The sequence below is a fragment of the Seriola dumerili genome, unplaced genomic scaffold (assembly GCF_002260705.1).
Source record: "Seriola dumerili isolate Sdu_G_001 unplaced genomic scaffold, Sdu_1.0 BDQW01001087.1, whole genome shotgun sequence".
Taxonomy (NCBI): Eukaryota; Metazoa; Chordata; class Actinopteri; order Carangiformes; family Carangidae; genus Seriola; species Seriola dumerili.
The window spans coordinates 130,016-140,000 of NW_019175342.1; positions in this window are offsets into that span (position 1 = coordinate 130,016).

Sequence of the window (9,985 nt, forward strand, 5' to 3'; positions counted from 1 at the left end):
GTCATAGTATAATAATGAATAAAATTTCATAGTAAAATAAGGCATAAAAAATTTTTTAAGAACATCATAGTATATTACGGCATAAAATCATCATAAAAATGTCGTAGTATAGTATCGCATAAAAAACATCATAATATAATAAGGCATAAAAACGTCACAAAAACGTTGTAGTGTAGTTAGGCATAAAAACATCATAAAAATGTCATAGTGTAATAAGGCACACAAAAAATTATAAAAACATTGTAGTATAATAAGACTTAAAAATATAAAAATGTCATAGTATAGTATGGCATAAAAAACATCATAGAATACCAAGGTATAAAAACATCGTAAAAATGTCTTAGTATAGTAAGGCATAAAAAACATCATAGTATAGTAAGGAATAAAATTTCATAGTATAATAAGGCACAAAAAAACATTTTAAAAACATCATAGTATATTGAGGCATCAAATCATTATAAAAACGTCATAGTATAATAAGGCATAAAAACATCATAAAACAGTCACAGGATAGTGAGTTATAACAAAATCATAAAAATGTCATAGTATAGTATGGCATAAATAACATCATAGTATAGTAAGGCATAAAAACATCATAAAAAAGTCAGTATAGTAAGGCATAAAAATGTCATAGTATAATAAGGAATGAAATTTCATAGTATAATAAGGCATAAACATACATTTTAAGAACATCATAGTATATTACGGCATAAAATCATCATAAAAACGTCATACTATAGTAAGGCATAATAACGTCATAAAAAAGTCATAGTATAGTAAAGCATAAAAAACATCATAGTATAGTAAGGCATAAAAACGTCATAAAAAAGTCCTAGTATAGTAAGTCATAAAAACATCATAAAAACGTCATAGTGTAATAAGGCACAAAAAAAATTATAAAAACATCATAGTATAGTAAGACTTAAAAACATCATAAAAATGTCATAGTATAGTATGGCATAAAAAACATCATAGTATAGTAAGGTATAAAAACATGATAAAAAAGTGATAGTATAGTAAGGCATAAAAAACATCATACTATGGTAAGGAATAACATTTCATAGTATTATAAGGCAAAAAAAACCATTTTGAAAACATCATAATATATTACGGCATAAAATCATCATAAAAATGTCATAGTATAGTGTGGCATAAAAACCATCATAGTATAATAAGGCATAAAAACATCATAAAAACGTCGTAGTGTAGTAAGGCATAAAAACATCATAAAAATGTCATAGTGTAATAAGGCACACAAAAAATTATAAAAACATTGTAGTATAATAAGACTTAAAAATATAAAAATGTCATAGTATAGTATGGCATAAAAAACATCATAGAATACCATGGTATAAAAACATCGTAAAAATGTCTTAGTATAGTAAGGCATAAAAAACATCATAGTATAGTAAGGAATAAAATTTCATAGTATAATAAGGCACAAAAAAACATTTTAAAAACATCATAGTATATTGAGGCATCAAATCATTATAAAAACGTCATAGTATAATAAGGCATAAAAACATCATAAAACAGTCACAGGATAGTGAGTTATAACAAAATCATAAAAATGTCATAGTATAGTATGGCATAAATAACATCATAGTATAGTAAGGCATAAAAACATCATAAAAAAGTCAGTATAGTAAGGCATAAAAATGTCATAGTATAATAAGGAATAAAATTTCATAGTATAATAAGGCATAAACATACATTTTAAGAACATCATAGTATATTACGGCATAAAATCATCATAAAAACGTCATACTATAGTAAGGCATAATAACATCATAAAAAAGTCATAGTATAGTAAAGCATAAAAAACATCATAGTATAGTAAGGCATAAAAACGTCATAAAAAAGTCCTAGTATAGTAAGTCATAAAAACATCATAAAAACGTCATAGTGTAATAAGGCACAAAAAAAATTATAAAAACATCATAGTATAGTAAGACTTAAAAACATCATAAAAATGTCATAGTATAGTATGGCATAAAAAATATCATAGTATAGTAAGGTATAAAAACATGATAAAAAAGTGATAGTATAGTAAGGCATAAAAAACATCATACTATGGTAAGGAATAAAATTTCATAGTATTATAAGGCATAAAAAAATATTTTAAAAACGTCATAGTATATTACGGCATAAAATCATCATAAAAATGTCATAGTATAGTGTGGCATAAAAAATATTATAGTACAGTAAGGCATAAAAACTTCATAAAAAAGTCATAGTATAGTAAGTCATAAAAACATCATAAAAACATCATATTATAGTAAGAATTAAAAATATCATAAAAATGTCATAGTATAGTATGGCATAAAAAACATCATAGTATAGTAAGGCATAAAAACGTCATAAAACTGTCATAGTATAGTAAGGCATAAAAACATCATAAAAACGTCATAGTGTAATAAAGCACAAAAAAATTATAAAAACATCATAGTATAGTAAGACTTAAAAACATCATAAAAATGTCATAGTATAGTAAGGCATCAAAAACATCATACTTTAGTAAGGAATAAAATTTCATAGTATTATAAGGCATAAAAAAACATTTTAAAAACATCATAGTATATTAAGGCATAAAATCATCATAAAAATGTCATAGTATAGTATGGCATAAAAAACATCATAGTACAGTAAGGCATGAAAACATCATAAAAATGTCATAGTTTAATAAGGCATAAAAAAATCATGAAAAACTCACAGGATAGTGAGTTATAACAAAATCATAAAAACATCATAGTATAGTAAGGCATAAAAAATGTAATAGTGTAATAATGCACAGAAAACATTATAAAATCATCATAGTATTATAAGGCATAAAAACATCATAAAAATGTCATAATATAGTAAGGCATGAAAAACATCATACTATAGTAAGGCATAAAAACATCATAGTATATTAAGGCATAAAAAACATCATAGTATAATAAGGCATGAAAACATAAAAATGTCATAGTACAGTAAGGCATAAAAACGTCATGAAAATGTCATTGTGTTTTAAAGCATAAAAAACATCATAGCATACCAAGGCATAAAAACGTCATAAAAATGTCATAGTTTATTAAGGCATTAAAAAACGTCATAGTATAGAAAGGCATAAAAATGTCATAGTATAGTAAGGCATAAAAAAGATCATAATATAGTACGGCATAAAAACGTCAGAAAAATGTCATAGTATGGTAAGCGTAAGGCATAAAAACATCATAAAAACGTCATAGTGTAATAAGGACTAAAAATGTCATAAAAAAGTCACAGGATAGTGAATTATAACAAAATCATAAAATCATCATAGTATTGTAAGGCATAAAAACATCATGAAAATGTCATAGTATAGTAAGGCATGAAAAACATATTACTATAGTAAGACATAAAAAACATCATAGTATAGTAAGGAATAAAATTTCATAGTATAATTAAGCATAAAAAACATTATAAAAACATCATAGTATAGTAAGGCATAAAAAAGTCATAAAAATGCCATCGTATAGTAAGGCATAAAAACGTCATAAAAATGTCATAGTGTATAAAAGCATTAAAAAACGTCAAAGTACAGAAATGCATAAAAATGTCACAAATATGTCATTGTATAGTAAATCATAAAAAGTGTTACAGCATATTAAGGCATAAAAGCATAATAAAACGTCATAGTATAGTACGGCAAAAAAACGTCATAAAAAAGTCACAGGATAGTGAGTTATAACAAAATCATAAAAACGTCATAGTATAGTAAGGCATAAAAACATCATATGTAAGGCATAAAAACATCATATGTAAGGCATAAAAACATCATATGTAAGGCATAAAAACATCATATGTAAGGCATAAAAACATCATATGTAAGGCATAAAAACATCATATGTAAGGCATAAAAACATCATATGTAAGGCATAAAAACATCATATGTAAGGCATAAAAACATCATATGTAAGGCATAAAAACATCATATGTAAGGCATAAAAACATCATATGTAAGGCATAAAAACATCATATGTAAGGCATAAAAACATCATATGTAAGGCATAAAAACATCATATGTAAGGCATAAAAACATCATATGTAAGGCATAAAAACATCATATGTAAGGCATAAAAACATCATATGTAAGGCATAAAAACATCATATGTAAGGCATAAAAACATCATATGTAAGGCATAAAAACATCATATGTAAGGCATAAAAACATCATATGTAAGGCATAAAAACATCATATGTAAGGCATAAAAACATCATATGTAAGGCATAAAAACATCATATGTAAGGCATAAAAACATCATATGTAAGGCATAAAAACATCATATGTAAGGCATAAAAACGTCATAAAAATGTCATAGTGTAATAAGGCACAAAAAAAACGATAAAAACATCATAGTAAAGTATGGCATAAAAAATATCATAGTATAGTAAGGCATAAAAAATGTAATAGTGTAATAATGCACAAAAAACATTATAAAATCATCATAGCATTGTAAGGCATAAAAACATCATAGTATATTAAGGCATAAAAAACATCATAGTATAATAAGGGATAAAAAACATTATAACAACATCATAGTATAGTAAGGCATAAAAACGTCATAAAAATGTCATAGTGTATTAAAGCATAGAAAACGTCATAGTATAGTAAGGTATAAAAACATCATAAAAAAGTCATAGTATAGTAATGCATAAAAAACGACATAGTATAGTAAGGAATAAAATTTCATGGTATAATAAGGCATAAAAAAACCTTTTAAAAACATCAGTATATTTAGGCATAAAATCATCATAAAAATGTCATAGTATAGTATGGCATAAAAAACATAATAGTATAGTAAGGCATAAAAACGTCATAAAAAAGTCATAGTTTAGTAAGGCATAAAAACATCATAAAAAGTCATAGTGTAATAAGGCACACAAAAAATTATAAAAACATCGTAGTATAGAAAGACTTACAAATATCATAAAAATGTCATAGTATAGTATGGCATAAAAAACATCATAGTATAGTAAGGCATAAAAACGTCATTAAAATGTCATAGTATAGTAAGGCATAAAAACGTCATAAAAACGTCATAGTGTAATAAGGCATAAAAACGTCATAAAAAAGTCACAGGATAGTGAGTTATAACAAAATCATAAAAACGTCATAGTATAGTAAGGCATAAAAAATATAATAGTGTAATAATGCACAAAAAACATTATAAAATCATCATAGTATTGTAAGGCATAAAAAATGTAATAGTGTAATAATGCACAAAAAACATTATAAAATCATCATTGTATTGTAAGGCATAAAAACATCATAAAAATGTCATAGTATAGTAAGGCATGAATAACATCATAGTGTATTAAAGCATAAAAAACATCATAGTATAATAAGGCATAAAAACATTACAAAAACATCATAGTATAGTAAGGTATAAAAACATCATAAAAATGTCATAGTATAGTAAGGCATAAAAACGTCATAAAAATGTCATAGTGTATTAAGGCATTAAAAAACGTCATAGTATAGAAAGGCATAAAAATGTCATAAAAACGTCATTGTATAGTAAATCATAAAAAATGTTATAGCATATTAAGGCATAAAAGCATAATAAAACGTCATAGTATAGTAAGTCATTAAAAACATCACAGTATAGTAAGGCATAAAAATGTCATAAAAACGTCATAGTATAGTAAGGCATAAAAACATCATAAAAACGTCATAGTGTAATAAGGCACAAATAAAATTATAAAAACATCATAGTATATTAAGACTTAAAAACATCATAAAAATGTCATAGTATAGTATGGCATAAAAAACATCATAGTATAGTAAGGTATAAAAACATCATAAAAAAGTCATAGTATAGTAAGGCATAAAAAACATCATTGTATAGTAAGGAATAAAATTTCATAGTATAATAAGGAATAAAAAACCATTTTAAAAACATCATAGTATATTAAGGCATACAATCATCATAAAAATGTCATAGTATAGTAAGGCATAAAAACGTCATAAAAAAGTCACAGGATAGTGAGTTATAACAAAATAATAAAAACGTCATAGTATAGTAAGGAATAAAATTTCATAGTATAGCATAGCATGAAAAACATCATAGTATAGTAAGGCATAAAAACATCATAAAAATGTCATAGTGTAATAAGGCACACAAAAAATTATAAAAACATCGTAGTATAGTAAGACTTAAAACTATCATAAAAATGTCATAGTTTAGTATGGCATAAAAAACATCATAGTATTGTAAGGAATTAAATTTCATAGTATAATAAGGTATAAAAAAACATTTTAAAAACATCAAAGTATATTAAGGCATAAAATCATCATAACAACGTCATAGTATAGTAAGGCATAAAAACATCATAAAAAAGCCACAAGATTGTGAGTTATAACAAAATCATGAAAATGTCATAGTATAGTATGGCATAAAAAACATCATATTATAGTAAGGCATAAAAATGTCAGAAAAATGTCATAGTGTAATAAGGCACAAAAAAAATTATAAAAGCATCATAGTATAGTAAGACATAAAAACATCATAAAAATGTCATAGTATAGTATGGCATAAAAAGCATCATAGTATAGTAAGGTATAAAAACATCATAAAAAAGTCATAGTATAGTAAGGCATAAAAAACGTCATAGCATAGTAAGGCATAAAAGCGTCATAAAAAAGTCATAGTATAGTAAGGCATAAAAACGTCATAAAAACGTCATAGTGTAATAAGGCACACAAAAAATTATGAAAAAAACATCATAGTATAGTAAGGCATAAAAATGTCATAGTATAGTATGGCATAAAAAACGTCATAGTATAGTAAGGCATAAAATCATCATAAAAATGTCATAGTATAGTATGACATAAAAAACATCATAGTATAGTAAGGCATAAAAAGCATCATAGTATAGTAAGGTATAAAAACATCATAAAAAAGTCATAGTATAGTAAGGCATAAAAAACATCATAGTATAGTAAGGAATAAAATTTCATAGTGTAATAAGGCATAAAAAAATTATAAAAACATCATGGTATATTAAGGCATAAAATCATCATAAAAACGTCATAGTATAGTAAGTCATCAAAAAAACATCACAAAAAAGTCATAGTATGGTAAGGCATAAAAACATCATAAAAACGCCATAGTATAGAAAGGCATAAAAAACATCATATTATATAGTAAGACAAAATAACATCATAAGAAAAGTCATTGTATAGTAAATCATAAAAAACATGTTAGTATAGTAAGGCATAAAAACGTCATAAAAATATCATAGTGTATTAAAGCATAAAAAACATCTTATTATAGTAAGGCATAAAAACGTCATAAAAATGTCATAGTGTAATAAGGCACAAAAAAAACGATAAAAACATCATAGTAAAGTATGGCATAAAAAATATCATAGTATAGTAAGGTATAAAAACATCATAAAAAAACGTCATAGTATAGTAAGGCATAAAAAACGTCATAGTATAGTAAGGAATAAAAAACGTCATTGTATAGTAAGCTATAAAAAATATCATAGTATAATAAGGCATAAAAAAACATTATAAAAACATCATAGTATAGTAAGGCATTAAAACATCATAAAAATGTCATAGTATATATATTGCATAAAAACATCATAGTATATATATTGCATAAAAACATCATAGTATAGTAAGGCATAAAAACGTCACGAAAACGTCATTGCATAGTAAATCATAAAAATAATAGTAAATCATAGTATAGTGAGGCATAAAAAAAATCATAGTATTGTAAGGCATAAAAACGTCATAGTATAGTAAGGCATGAAAACGTCATTAAAAAGTCATAGTATATTAATGCATAAAAAACACTATACAAACATCATAGTATATTAAGGCATAAAAACATCAATAAACGTCATAGTATAGTAAGGCTTAAAAAAGATCATAGTGTAGTAAGGCATAAAAACGTCATAAAAAAGTAATTGTTTATTAAATAATAAAAAACGTCATCGTATAGTTAGGCAACTACATAGTATTGTAATGCTTAAAAACGTTATGGATGGTACGGCATAAAAACGTATATAAGGCAAAAGAAAGTCATAGGAAACGTCATAGGCATAAAAACATCATAGTATAGTAAATCATAAAAAATGTCATAGTATAGTAAGGCATGAAACTGTAAAAAAAAAAAAAGTCACAAAATAGTAAGTTATAACAAAATCATAAAAACATCATAGTATAGTAAGGCATAAAAATCCGCATCGTATATTAAGGAATAAAAAACTTCCTAAAAACGTCATAGTATAGTAAGGCATAAAAGACATTATAAAAACATCATAGTATAGTAATTCATAAAAACGTCAAAAAAATGTCACAGAATAGTTAGTTATAACAACATCATAAAAACATCATAGTATAGTAAGGCTTAAAAAAGATCATAGTATAGTAAGGCATAGAAAACATCATAGTACAGTAAGGCATAAAAACGTCATAGTATAGTAAGGCATAAAAACATCATAAAAATGTCATAGTATATATATTGCATAAAAAACATCATAATATAGTAAGGCATAAAAACGTCACGAAAACGTCATTGCATAGTAAATCATAAAAATGTCATAGCATAGTAAGGCATAAAAGCGTCACAAAACGTCATAGTATAGTGAGGCATAAAAAACATCATAGTATAGTAAGGCATGAAAACGTCATTAAAAAGTCATAGTATATTAATGCATAAAAAACACTACACAAACATCATAGTATATTAAGGCATAAAAACATCAATAAACGTCATAGTATAGTAAGGCTTAAAAAAGATCATAGTGTAGTAAGGCATAAAAAAGTTGTAAAAAGTCATAGTATAGTAAGGCATAAAAACATCATAAAAACATCATAGTATAGTAAGGCATAAAAACGTCATAAAAAAGTAATTGTTTATTAAATCATTAAAAACGTCATCGTATAGTTAGGCAACTACATAGTATTGTAATGCATAAAAACGTTATGGATAGTAAGGCATAAAAATGTATATAAGGCAAAAGAAAGTCATAGGAAACGTCATAGGCATAAAAACATCATAGTGTAGTAAATCATAAAAAATGTCATAGTATAGTAAGGCATAAAAATCTGCATCGTATATAAAGGAATAAAAAACTTCCTAAAAACGTCATAGTATAGTAAGGCATAAAAACATCATTAAAAAGTCATAGTATATTAAGGCATAAAAAACACTATAAAAACATCATAGTATAGTAAGGCATAAAAACGTCATAGTATAGTAAGGCATAAAAACATCATTAAAAAGTCATAGTATATTAAGGCATAAAAAACACTATAAAAACATCATAGTATAGTAAGGCATAAAAACGTCATAGTATAGTAAGGCATAAAAACATCATTAAAAAGTCATAGTATATTAAGGCATAAAAAACACTATAAAAACATCATAGTATAGTAAGGCATAAAAACATCATAAAAACGTCATAGAATAGTAAGGCTTAAAAAACATCATAGTATAGTAAGGCATAAAAGCGTCATATGATAATAAGTCATAAAAAATTCATAGTGTAGTAAGGCATAAGAAACATCATAATAAAATCATAGTACAGTAAGGCAAAAAAGGTCATAGTATAGTAAGGCATAAAAGCGTCATATAACAATAAGTCATAAAAAGTTCATAGTGTAGTAAGTCATAAGAAACGTCATAATAAAATCATAGTACAGTACGGGAAAAAGGTCATAGTATAGTAAGGCATAAAAACGTCACAGTATATTAAGGTATAAAAACGTCATAGTATATTAAGGTATAAAAACTTCATAGAATAGTAAGGCATGAAAACATTATAGTTTACCATGGCATCAAACCGTCATATTATAGTAAGGCATAAACAACTATATAGTATTGGAATGCATAAAAACGTTATGGATGGTAAGGCATAAAAATGTCTATAAGACAAAAGAAAGTTAAATTATACTAAGGCATAAAAAGTCATAGTACGTGCCCATCCCTTTTATATTTGCAAA